This window comes from Gossypium hirsutum, chromosome A06 (genome assembly GCF_007990345.1).
Source record: "Gossypium hirsutum isolate 1008001.06 chromosome A06, Gossypium_hirsutum_v2.1, whole genome shotgun sequence".
NCBI lineage: Eukaryota > Viridiplantae > Streptophyta > Magnoliopsida > Malvales > Malvaceae > Gossypium > Gossypium hirsutum.
In genome coordinates, this window is record NC_053429.1 from 35301380 (window position 1) to 35313071 (window position 11692).

Below are 11692 nucleotides of genomic sequence, written 5' to 3' on the forward strand. Positions count from 1 at the left end.
AATAACATCAACAAATCAATTCAAACTCAAATTGTCCCTAAACCTAACTAATTTCTAGATGCTTGCCATTCATCGAACATTTGGTTGGCTAGTTCCATCCTCCAAGTAGCCCAAGCATCCGATGGATGAATATTTGTTATATTCAGTTCATCGTCATCCACCACATTAGTAGGTAATCCTTCTCCCACCTCCGCTTCAATGGGATCAATACTCATATGGGTTCGAATAAAATTATGGAGCAAACAACATGCAATAATAATTCTATTGTGCACCCTTACAGGATAAAACGATGGACTCCTAAGTATTCCCCATCTAAGTTTTAATAAGCCAAAGCATCTTTCAATGACATTACGTGCTGAGGCATGTTTCATATTAAAAAACTCTTGCGGAGAACTTGGCTGATAACCCTGACGCCACTCGTTCAGATGATATCGCTGTCCTCTAAATGGTGCAAGAAATCCCTCACAATTTGTGTATCCAGCATCAACTAGATAATAACCTATAAAATAAATTGGCTAAAAAATGATTAATTCAGCAAACAAAGTTTGATCTTAATGAATAATTCAAATTCCTCTAACTATACACTGTACCATGAGGAACTTTTAGTACCATGAGGAATCCTTGTTCATTTAGTGAAACAAAGTTGTTTTATGTTTTGGTTTCTTTCTCCCAATCTTGATGCTTATAAAGTTGTAGAAAACGAAAATTTTAAAGTGAGATATCATGTGCAGTTCAGTAGTGGTTTTATTTTTTGTTCAGACTTCAGAGGGTTCATGTGATTAGGCAGGTTATTTTTGACTAATTTTGTTGTTTGTTTGTCTTCCTGAGATAAAAGTGACTAGTTTTATATTTCAAAACAACCATAATTGAGCAAGCATTAAAGGATAGAAAGGAAGTAGAGGGTGAAAATGTTGCTTAGGAGGTAGAAATCTAGAAAGAAGAGAACTAAAACACCACAAAAACCTGCTAGTAGGAAAATGAAACAGCGAGCTAGCATGTAAGCTATATATAAAACTGTGAAAAGGCTAAACTTATATTTATGAACCATAACAATCCAATCTCCATCAATGAAACTAACTGTAGCAAATGAATATTCATAAAATTTAATCCTACTACAGTTGCTAGCTTAACTACTCTTGAACAATAAACACCAAACAGGTCCAAACCCTAGCATTAACAAGCACAAAAAAAATATTATAGAGGGAACAAATGCCCATGGAAAGGGTAAAGAAACCTCATAAAGCCATCAAGCAAACAACTCGCAACAAGAACCATTAATAAATGGTACAAATTAACTACCAAAATTGAACAACATTTTCCCAGAAATTTTCCAAGATGGATTCTTTAAGATGTCATTTGTGCGAATGAATTGACTAAAGAAATGAATAGCAAACATGGTATTTAGCATTGTTGATTTTTCATGATTTTGGCGAGAATGATCTTTCTGTGGAACTTGTAGGTTCATACAAGTAGAACAAGTCTTGGGGTATATATTGATTTTGAGATTGTTGAATCGAGTACTGAAGAGTTTAGGAGCAACACAACTTGAGATGAAGAATGAATGAAGAAAAATAGCAAATGTCCCAATGACAGATGAAAGCAAAGACAAATATGGGGTAGAGGGGAATAGATCACCAGCCAAATGAAGCACATCCAAATGGCGGTAAAAGTATAAGGAGGCCCTGCAATAGGAATCAAATTGTATTTTAAATTATTCATTGTCCATTAGATCAAAGAACAAATTAATCCTTTCTATTAAAAATTTCATTCATTTGTACTCTTAAAAACTAGCATAACTAATAGAATAATGTGACACGTGGCATCTACCTCATACTAAGGTATGAAGACTAAAGAATGACCAGTTTGCTCTTTGATGTAATGTACAAATATTAATTTACCTATTTTTAGTAAAAGAAACAAAATACAATCTGATTACTAATAGAGGAGCCAGTGTCAATTTCAAAAAAAGCAAAAGAGTCAATGATCATACCAAACTGAAATCACATATCCAGCACATCATCAATCTCCCCTAACAGCAAACAACCGTTGCAGTTTCATAACTATATTCAAGTAAATAAACTAACGAGTGAGGCGATAAGATCGGACTGTGTAGTCGAAATTGCCAATAGCTCATGTGAAAACAATCTAGTCTCAAATACCACAAAGGAAACTGCAATGAAAAGCATACACAACTCTGTTCAAATTCTTCACAAAAAACCTGTTTATCAATTATTGACCATAGTGGTTAACAATTTAGATCAAACATACATAATGTGGAATGAATTTAGAACAAACAGAATCCGGCAAACATTTCACTCGGAACTGATTGATGATATAATTGAATTATTGAATCCAATCACAGAGAACTATTTACCTAATGAACTAATCCTACTACAGCTGCTAGCTTAACTACTCTTGAACAATAAACACCAAACAGGTCCAAACCCCAGCATTAACAAGCACAAAAAAATATTATAGAGGGAACAAATGCCCATGGAAAGGGTAAAGAAACCTCATAAAGCCATCAAGCAAACAACTCGCAACAAGAACCATTAATAAATGGTACAAATTAACTACCAAAATTGAACAACATTTTCCCAGATATTTACTCAAGCCCACATTTATTTAGACCAAACAATATAACTTTATATAGGACGCAATAGAGATGGAGAGAACCTGAAGGTTATGGGATTTGATATAGCTCCAGATATGCTTAACAGCATCGGAACGGGAAGCCTCTGGGGCTCCAAGGAATCGAGCCAAAGTAGAAGAAACAGGGGTAAGTTTAAAAATCCCAGAGGTTCGAGTGGTAGTTCGAGGAGTAGCTGGTTTTTCAGTCTTGGGTTTTGAAGCAATTTACATTGCTAATTAAAACAGAGAAAACGAGACAATTTACATTGCAATCGAGTTCCAATTTCCACCAGCAACAAAAACCTTTAAGAAATAGAAATCTACTCGGAACTTAAGCTAATTAAAATACAGGAATCCATATAAATTTGAGAGCAAAAGAGAGTTAGAAATATGAATTTACCTTTCCAGTTGCAGTAAACTCCGAAAATAAAAGGTTGAGAAGGCCAAGCGTCGATTCTATTGTAATCTTCAGCAAAAGAAAGACAGAAGGAAGAAACAGAAGACGGAAAGGGGAAGCAGGAGGGTAAAACAGGGTCTAAAACTCAAGCAGCACCTAATCTGAGAAAGAGGAACGTAATAGAAATCGGTGGATTTTGGGGATTAGGGGTGTAATGTAATAGACGGGTATTAGCCAATACCCTGAACCAAACAGAGGATTGAAGTGGGATTAAATGGGGCCCATCGATTAGGGGTGTATTGGCTTAGCCAATACACCAAACCAAACAAGCTCTCAATTCTGACTATTCTCTGAAGATCAAAATTTTCCAATAAATTTGTACAAAAATATTCTAGTTTTACTTTATTATTTCGTAAATTATTCATTTCAATTAATTTTTCATGAATGGCAAGTTATTTTTTTCGTTTTGACGACAAACACATTTTTGCTACGTAATCGGTAATGGTAAGGAAAAAATTTAATTTTCATTAATTTCAATTAAGTTAATTTTAAAGTTTTTAAAATTTCTTGTTGATATAAATAGGCGGATGATTGGGTTTGGAAGGGGTTCATACACAATTTATCTAAGAGCGCACTGAGTGAAATTCATCATTATTTGCAAGATGCGAGATTCTTACATGCATCTCGTATGCTCAGGGGTTGTCAATTGGATCCCACACTTATCAGCGTGTTGGTGGAAAGATGGAGATGCGAGACATGCATATTCTATCTTCCATGCGGTAAGTATACAATCACACTCGAGGATGTAGCTTTACAACTCGATTTACCCGTGGATGGGTTAGTCGTTACGAGGTCAATGGTCATTCCCAGTAAGGAGGACCTTTACAAGGCATTTTAAGGGAAGGTGTTGAACAAGTTTCAAGGTCGCCAAATAAAGATGAAATGATTGCAAGATAATTTCAAAGACCTTCCTGCGGACGCGACTGACATTGTTAAAGAACAATACGCTTGACCATTCATCCTAAGATTAATTGGGGACATTCTAATGCCCAATAAATTTTGAAATTTGGTACACATAAGGTGGTTACTACATCTGTTCGACTTCAAATAATATGGTCAACTGAGTTGGGAATCAGCCGTGTTCGGCCACATTGTACAGGGAGTTGTGTCGGGTAATGAAACCGGATAAGATGTCAATCGGTAGTTGCCTACTCTTGTTGTAGTCATGGGCGTAGTGCCAGCTACCATTTTTACGTCTCCGAGTAGACACCATTTATACATTCCCATTGGTGACAAGGTAAAATTCATTTGATAATAATATATAATTATCATAGTAAATGTTGTTTATTTATTATATGTTTGAATTAACATATTGTTTGAGTAGGTGGAACCATGGGCCGAGTTATGTGAGACTCTTGGACCAACTATAAGATATTTGACTGTTGCTAGATCAACACTCGAAAGCCGAGGTTAGTTATTGAATTTTTCAAACATATAATAATTATGCAATGAATTGAAATTTAAAATTTTGTAGATAACAAAATTTATAATTATGCACTACAGTTTGAGTGGATGCCATACGTCAATTTGAAAATCGTAAAATGCATCCCACTTGAATTTTTGGCCATTTGGAGTATGTAGAATGCGAAAGTGCCATAGGTGGTTTATGTGACAGTGGAGATACACAAATCGGATCGAGTGATGCGACAGTTTGGGTGAACGCAAAATATTCCACCGACACCGCAAGACATCGAAGCACTACACAAGCTTGATTTATGGGGGAAAATAGAAGAAAATTGGCGGGAATTCTACAAGGAATATATCGACATTTGGGATCATAGGAAGGATTTCATACCCATACGCGAAACTTTTTTCACCTCGGAGATGGTGACCTCCATGGAGTACATGACATGGTTTAGACTTGCCGACAAGATATATCTAGTATTAGTGGAGGCGAGGAGTAGGCAATTTCGTTTGAGGAGGCCACAATGATTGCTCCAGAATTATAGGTCCGGAGTAAGTGCCGTGATGGGTTTGTTATCAACTCTAACCCAATAATGGGTATGGATGTCTACACCACATCCTGATCAATTCCCTCCATATATTCTTACTCCTTTCAGTAACCCCATGTATTTTACACAAGCACCACACTATACACCATCTCAGCATCCTGCATCTACACCTCTTACAAGTGTGTATGTCATGACACCTTGGAAACACAAAAATATATAAACTTTTTTAGCACCTTTTGAGCTTTAGTTCATGCAGTTTCATAGTAATTTTTGTCAAAATTCATACTTTAATTATAAAATAATTAATTTGCACTCAAATTATTAACATATTGAATTTTAATTATTTTTATAATAAATTTTCAAAATTTGATTTATTTTCAACGGTTTTGCACAAAGAGTGAAAATCGGCTCGGCAGTCACCTCGAGAGGCTTGAACTGTTGGGACAATTTTTTGCATCGAGTGAATCAAGAGTATGGTTATTAATTTTCCAGCCACAAACAATCCAAAAATATTTTTTGAACATATTTTATAATTAATTTTGATCCAACATCAATTGAGTTAAAAATTAATTACAAGAATGAAGAAGAAAAATGAGCCCAATTGTGCTAAGAGAAGAGGACAAATCCACCAAGGATTTGGAGGCCCAAGCTGTCCCATATAGCTAACCCAAACAACTTATTTAATTGATTTTTATAATTGCAAAATAGCCCTTGAAGTTGCCTTTAATTCCGTTCAAGCCCCTCCTTTTTTCATGCCTTCTATTTTTAGCCTCAAGCTAAAAATAAAAATTTTGAATCAATCAAACTATCTCAAAGAATGGCCGACCAAGGAAGAGGGAGTGGCTGATTTTTTTTTCTATTTTTAGCAGCCATCTCCACCTATAAATACCCTTATTCCCTTCCTTAAAAATCATCCCTTACATCCTCAATTCACACATCTTTCTCTCTTCCATTCTCTTTTGTATTTTCCCATTTCCTCTGTCCTCCTTTCCTTGCCAATTTCCCCTCTTAATAAAGAGCTAGAACGTCCTTTGGAGTAGCAGTATTCAAGTGTTCGTGAAGGCCTTGGATCGATAGGACGAGCAGAAAACAAGAGGAGTACACTAGTCTGGCTTCGAAGAAACACTGAGATTTGTTTCCTAGTTCACATCTCTTTATTTTTTCTTGTTTATGTTGTGATCATGATTATGAATATTTGTTGTGTTTTTGTTCTCGTTCGCTTAAATTATTAAAATCATGTTTATGTTCACTTAAATTGTTTGATTAAATAAAACCATGCTTATGTTATGCTTGCATTATAATTGTAAGGTAATGAATGAGCTAATTGTTAATCGAATTGAAATTATAATTAATTGACACAGTATTTAATTGGTGCATGTTTAATCTTCTAAGGTAGTCGAGGGTTAAATTAACAATGATATTAAACTATACTTTAGCCTTGCATAACTTTTAAGATTATTGTGATTAAATTGTTTCAAAATATAGAAATATTTTGTTACCTCACTTTATCTCATACTTGCTTATGAAAATTGATTAATTGTTTAAATTGACATAGGAATATGTTTAAGAGATTGATTGATTTAGTAAGTATGCATGTGCATTAGTTAACAAAATACCAAGTTGTCGTGAAATTATTCGTAACAACATGAACATAGTTTTAGTAATTCTAAGTTAAAGAATGAAATTGATCTAACACATTTATGTCATATTGATTAAACTCATTTTAAGAAATTGTGCATTGGAATTTTACTTTTTATTTTTTTAGTTAGCACTTAATTAATTTTCTTAGTTTTTATATCACAACTTCAAATCAACTATTTTTCATCACCAAATTGTTTAAATTTGCATTTCATAAATATTCTCTTTCACAGTCCCTGTGGTACAATAACTTGACATTATTTGTCACTTTATTACTTGATATGTTTGTGTACACTTGTACATTTTCGTCGTTTCAAGTTTCTGATGTCGTTGTCGGGGACTGTTTTAAAATACATTATTTGTGAAATTGTTAATTTTGCATTTTTGTTAAATTTTCTATTTAATTTTAATTTAATCATTTTTTTTCTGTGATTGCTTCAGATGTTTATGAGTATTGATCGAATTATCGACTTACTTCCTGTAGATCCTGAAATTGAAAGGACTTCTCGACAAAGAAGAAGACAAGCAACTTAGAGAAGGATCGAAGAGATGGACCTTGAGAACAAAATCAAGGAAATAGAGCAAATCATGCTTAAAATTCTATCCTTATTACTGATGATAAGGATAGAGCCCTGAGAAATTATGTCGTGCTAATGTTTCATGAGCTTAATTCGGGTATTAAGAGACCTAAAATCGAGGCACAACAATTTGTGCTGAAGCCAATCATGTTTCAGATGCTTCAGATAGTGGGCTAATTCAGTGGAATGCCAACTGAGGATCCTCACCTTCACTTCAGATTGTTTATGGAGGCGAGTAACTCCTTCAAGTTAACCTAGGTACCCAAAAAAGCACAAAGATTAAAGTTGTTCCCATATTCACTGTGTAATAGCCCAATTTTACCTGGGCTTTAAATAAAAATACAGTCTATTACAAGCCAAAAAACAACAAAAAAAAACAATACACCCAAACCCAAAATTAAAAAACCCTAGCCCAAACATAAGAGGCCCAAAACTTTAAAATTTTCAGAAAAAAACCCTAGCCCCTAGGTCTGCCGTCGCTCCTAGCCTGTTGCCACCGCCATGCCAATTGCTCTGCCACCAACTGTACCTACAAAAGAGAAGAAGAAACACGCAAACATCAAGTACAAGAACAATAGAAAAAAATAATAAAAATAATATGTAATGTAATGGCTATAAAAACCATGAAAAAGATTGTAATAGGGATCTTTTTCTTTTTGAAATAAAAAATACAGAGAGAGATATAAAACAAAAAATCAGCAAAATAAAGAAGAAGAAGATCTTCAAAGGTTGTTCTATCTTTATTATTATTTTTTCTTTTTCTTTTCTTTTTCGAATCTGTTTTTGTAGATATGTATATATAACAAAAATAAAAAAAAGAAGAGAAAACTTATCTTTCTTCAATCGCCTGGAAAGGGGAGCATTTTTTGGCTCCGGTTGTTTTGCACGATGGTCGCCGATGGCAGAGCCCACAACGGTGGCCCACGTTCGATCATCGGACATCAAAAGAGGGGAGAGTGTTTTGAGAGGTTTTTGAAAGTTTTTTTAAAAGAGGGGTAGAATGAATTTTTGGTAAAAAAATTTGATTTATAAAGCTTATCAAAACGGCGTTGTTTTGATTTAAAAACACCAGGCGCAAAACAACGTCATTATGGCCCCTAACCCGAGATCTGACCCGCTCCAGTTAAAGATCCCTGTGTTTTTAAGCGGATGGGCTATTTGCGCTTTTAGCCCTTCTGCTTTTTTATAGTTTTGCAATTAAGTTTCTTTTATTTCTAATTTTGCCCTAGAATTTTGCTTTGATTTCATTTTAGCCCCGTGTAAAGTGCTACGTTTTGGAGGGCGGGGATATTTTCTTTTTTAGTCCCTCATTGTTATCCGCGCACTCGATTTGGTCCTTTTCTCTTTTATTTATTTTTAAATTTGCCTCAAACTTTTGTTTTAAGTTCAATTCAATCCTTTTTTTGTTATTTCGGCTATCTTATCAAATTAATTAATTTTATTATTATTTTTACTATTATTTATCATCATCATCATCATCATCATCATCATCATTATTATTATTATTATTATTATTATTTTTACTATTATTATTTATAATTATTATTATTATTATTATTTTTACTATTATTTATTATCATTATTATTGTTTCTATTATTGTTATTATTTTTTACTATTATTATTTATTATCATTATTATTATTGTTACTATTATTATTATTATTATTATTATTTTTACTATTATTTATTATCATTATTATTACTATTATTATTTATTATCATTGTTATCATTATTATTACTATTATTTTATTTTATTTTTTTACTATGATTATTATTTTTTATTATTACTATTATTATTGTTATTATTATTATCATCATCATTTCTTATTTTGTTTTATTTAATATTTTTATTTTGTTTTATTTTTATTTTTTATATATTGATTTATTTTACAATTAGCTTGCTTTTCATTTATTCATTTACCTTATTGTCATTTATTTTCGCTTTATTATTGTCGCTCATATTATCGCATCTATTATTATGTTGTTACATGTATTAACACCGTGATTTGCTTTCACATTTTTACTATAAATCATACTGCAATAATCTTTACTCGATGTACAAAACTATTTTTTTAAAATAAGCTTTTTCGTATTTCGAGATTTGAAATGTCATTCCCTGACTTACGAGGTTTCGACTTTCTCGATGAATCCGAATAAACAAACATTTTTAAAAGCACGAATTTTAAATAATCTCAGGAATTATGAAAAGATCGCGTTCTAACTCACAGAATGTGATTTCTTTCTAAGACCAAGATAATCAAATACATTTCAAAAATAAATAAATTTCGGTGTTTATTCTCGTTTCAGGGATTAAAAATATCGTGTCCTAACTTACAGGACATAATTCTTTTTCACACACCTTTTGCTCAAAAAATTTTCAATTAAGCAATAATTTAACGATGGATCGTAGTTTTCTTCAAAGTTCTCAATTTTCGACACTTAGACACTAATTAATCAATTAGGTACCAATTTTGGGCGTATCGAGGGTGCTAACCCTTCCTCGTGCATAACCGACTCCCGAACCTATCTTTTTGAATTTCGTGGACCAAAATCTTTGTTTAAATAAATAAAACTATTTATTAGAATAACCAATTTTACGAGGTGATCCAATCACAGCTCATAAAAAAGGATTGGTGGCGACTCCCTTTTTTTCGTTTTCATTTTCAAAATCAAGTCGACCCCCTTTTTTAAAAAAAATAGTTTCGACACACTAAGGGACAGAGCTCGAGCCAGTTGGACTCATTGCCACTAGATTCCATCATCGCATGTTAAGAGTTAGCAAAACGATTACTTATGAAGTACTTCCCACCTAGCAAGAATGCTAAGTTGCGGAATGAATCACTACCTTCCAACAGATGGATGATGAGTCATTGTATGAAGCGTGAGAAAGATTTAAAGAACTATTACGAAGATGCCCTCATCATGGAATCCCATATTGCATCCAATTAGAGATGATCTATAACGGTCTAAATGCTCACACGACGATGGTAGTAGACGGTTGCTATCTTTTCTAAGTTTTATAATAAGGCTTATGAAATCATGGAGAGAATTTCCAGCAACAATTACCAATAACCAACCAATCGAGCAATATTAGAAAGACGAGTCACAAGAATACACGTAGTGTACACTCTCACTTTCCTCGCATATCAGGTATCTTCGATATCTTCAATGCTTAAGAACTTTACTGCTAATGGGTCTAATAATTTTGCAGCTCAGCCACCGAATCAATTCAAAAATGTAGCCTATGTCTATTATGGGGAAGGACATTTGTTTAAAGAATGCCCATCAAACCCAGAATTTGTGTATTACATGGGTAACCAGAACCAAAATCGAGGTAAGTAAGGACTGCAGTCCAATTTTTATAATCCATCTTGGCGAAACCACCCGAAATTCTCTTGGAATAACCAAGGGGCTGGACCCAGTAACACTTACGCACAACCTAAATTGACTTAGCCATCTGAATTTACCCAACAAGTTCAAAAATCACCACAAGCTCAACCTTCCAATAGCCTAGAGAACCTATTGAAGGCATATATGGTAAAGAATGACGCCACTTTAAGAAAATTGGAGAATCAAGTGGGTCATCTTGCAACTAAACTTAGGAACTGACCACAAGGTGCTTTGCCTAGTGATACGGAGAATCCAAGAAATCTAAGGAAAGAGCATTGTAAAGCATTGACACTAAGGAGCAGAAAAACGATAGAGCCTAACACTGTCAAAGTTGAAGAAGAGCCAACTAATGTTCAAGATAAAGTGGATGTTCAACAAAGTGTTGAAAATCTAGCTTCACCAGAACCAGAATCTGCAAAATCTGATAAGGTAATTTCTGACCCAGTCAATTCTGATAAACTAACACCGTTGTTAGATGTAGAAGTACCACAATAGACGAAGTGCCCAGTTCAAGTTAAGAATCCTCCACCACCTTACCCTCAAAGACTTCAGAAGCAAAAGTAGGAAGTTCAGTTCAAGAAGTTCTTAGATGTACTCAAACAACTTCATATCAACATTCCGTTGGTAGAAGCATTTGAGCAGATGTCAAACTACGTCAAATTCATGAAGGATATACTGCTCAAGAAATGAAGACTTGGAAAATTTGAAACGGTAACTCTAACGAAGCAATGCAGTGCATATCTACAAGATAAATTACCCCCAAAGATGAAGGACCCTGAATGTTTTACCCTACCTTGCAACATTGGAGCAACTTATTATGGTAAGACACTAGGTGATTTGGGAGCAAGCATTAGCTTGATGCCCATGTCCATATTTAGAAAGTTGGGAATAAGTGAAGTTAGACCTACTACGGTCACACTTCAGTTAGCAGATAAATATTTAGCACTTCCAAAAGGAAAAATCGAGGATGTATTGGCACGTGTATAAATTTATTTTCCCTGCTGAATTTGTTTATTTAGACTTTGAAGTAGATAAGGAGGTGTCA

At 33.8% G+C, this 11692-nt stretch overlaps 1 non-coding gene across 1 annotated transcript; it reads right to left on the reverse strand.

The window, feature by feature from the left end:
• Window positions 1-10081: 10081 nt before the first annotated feature.
• Window positions 10082-10186, reverse strand: LOC121231160 (small nucleolar RNA R71). Its single transcript, XR_005929227.1, has one exon. It is a non-coding gene; the product is annotated as a small nucleolar RNA R71 (small nucleolar RNA).
• Window positions 10187-11692: the final 1506 nt, after the last annotated feature.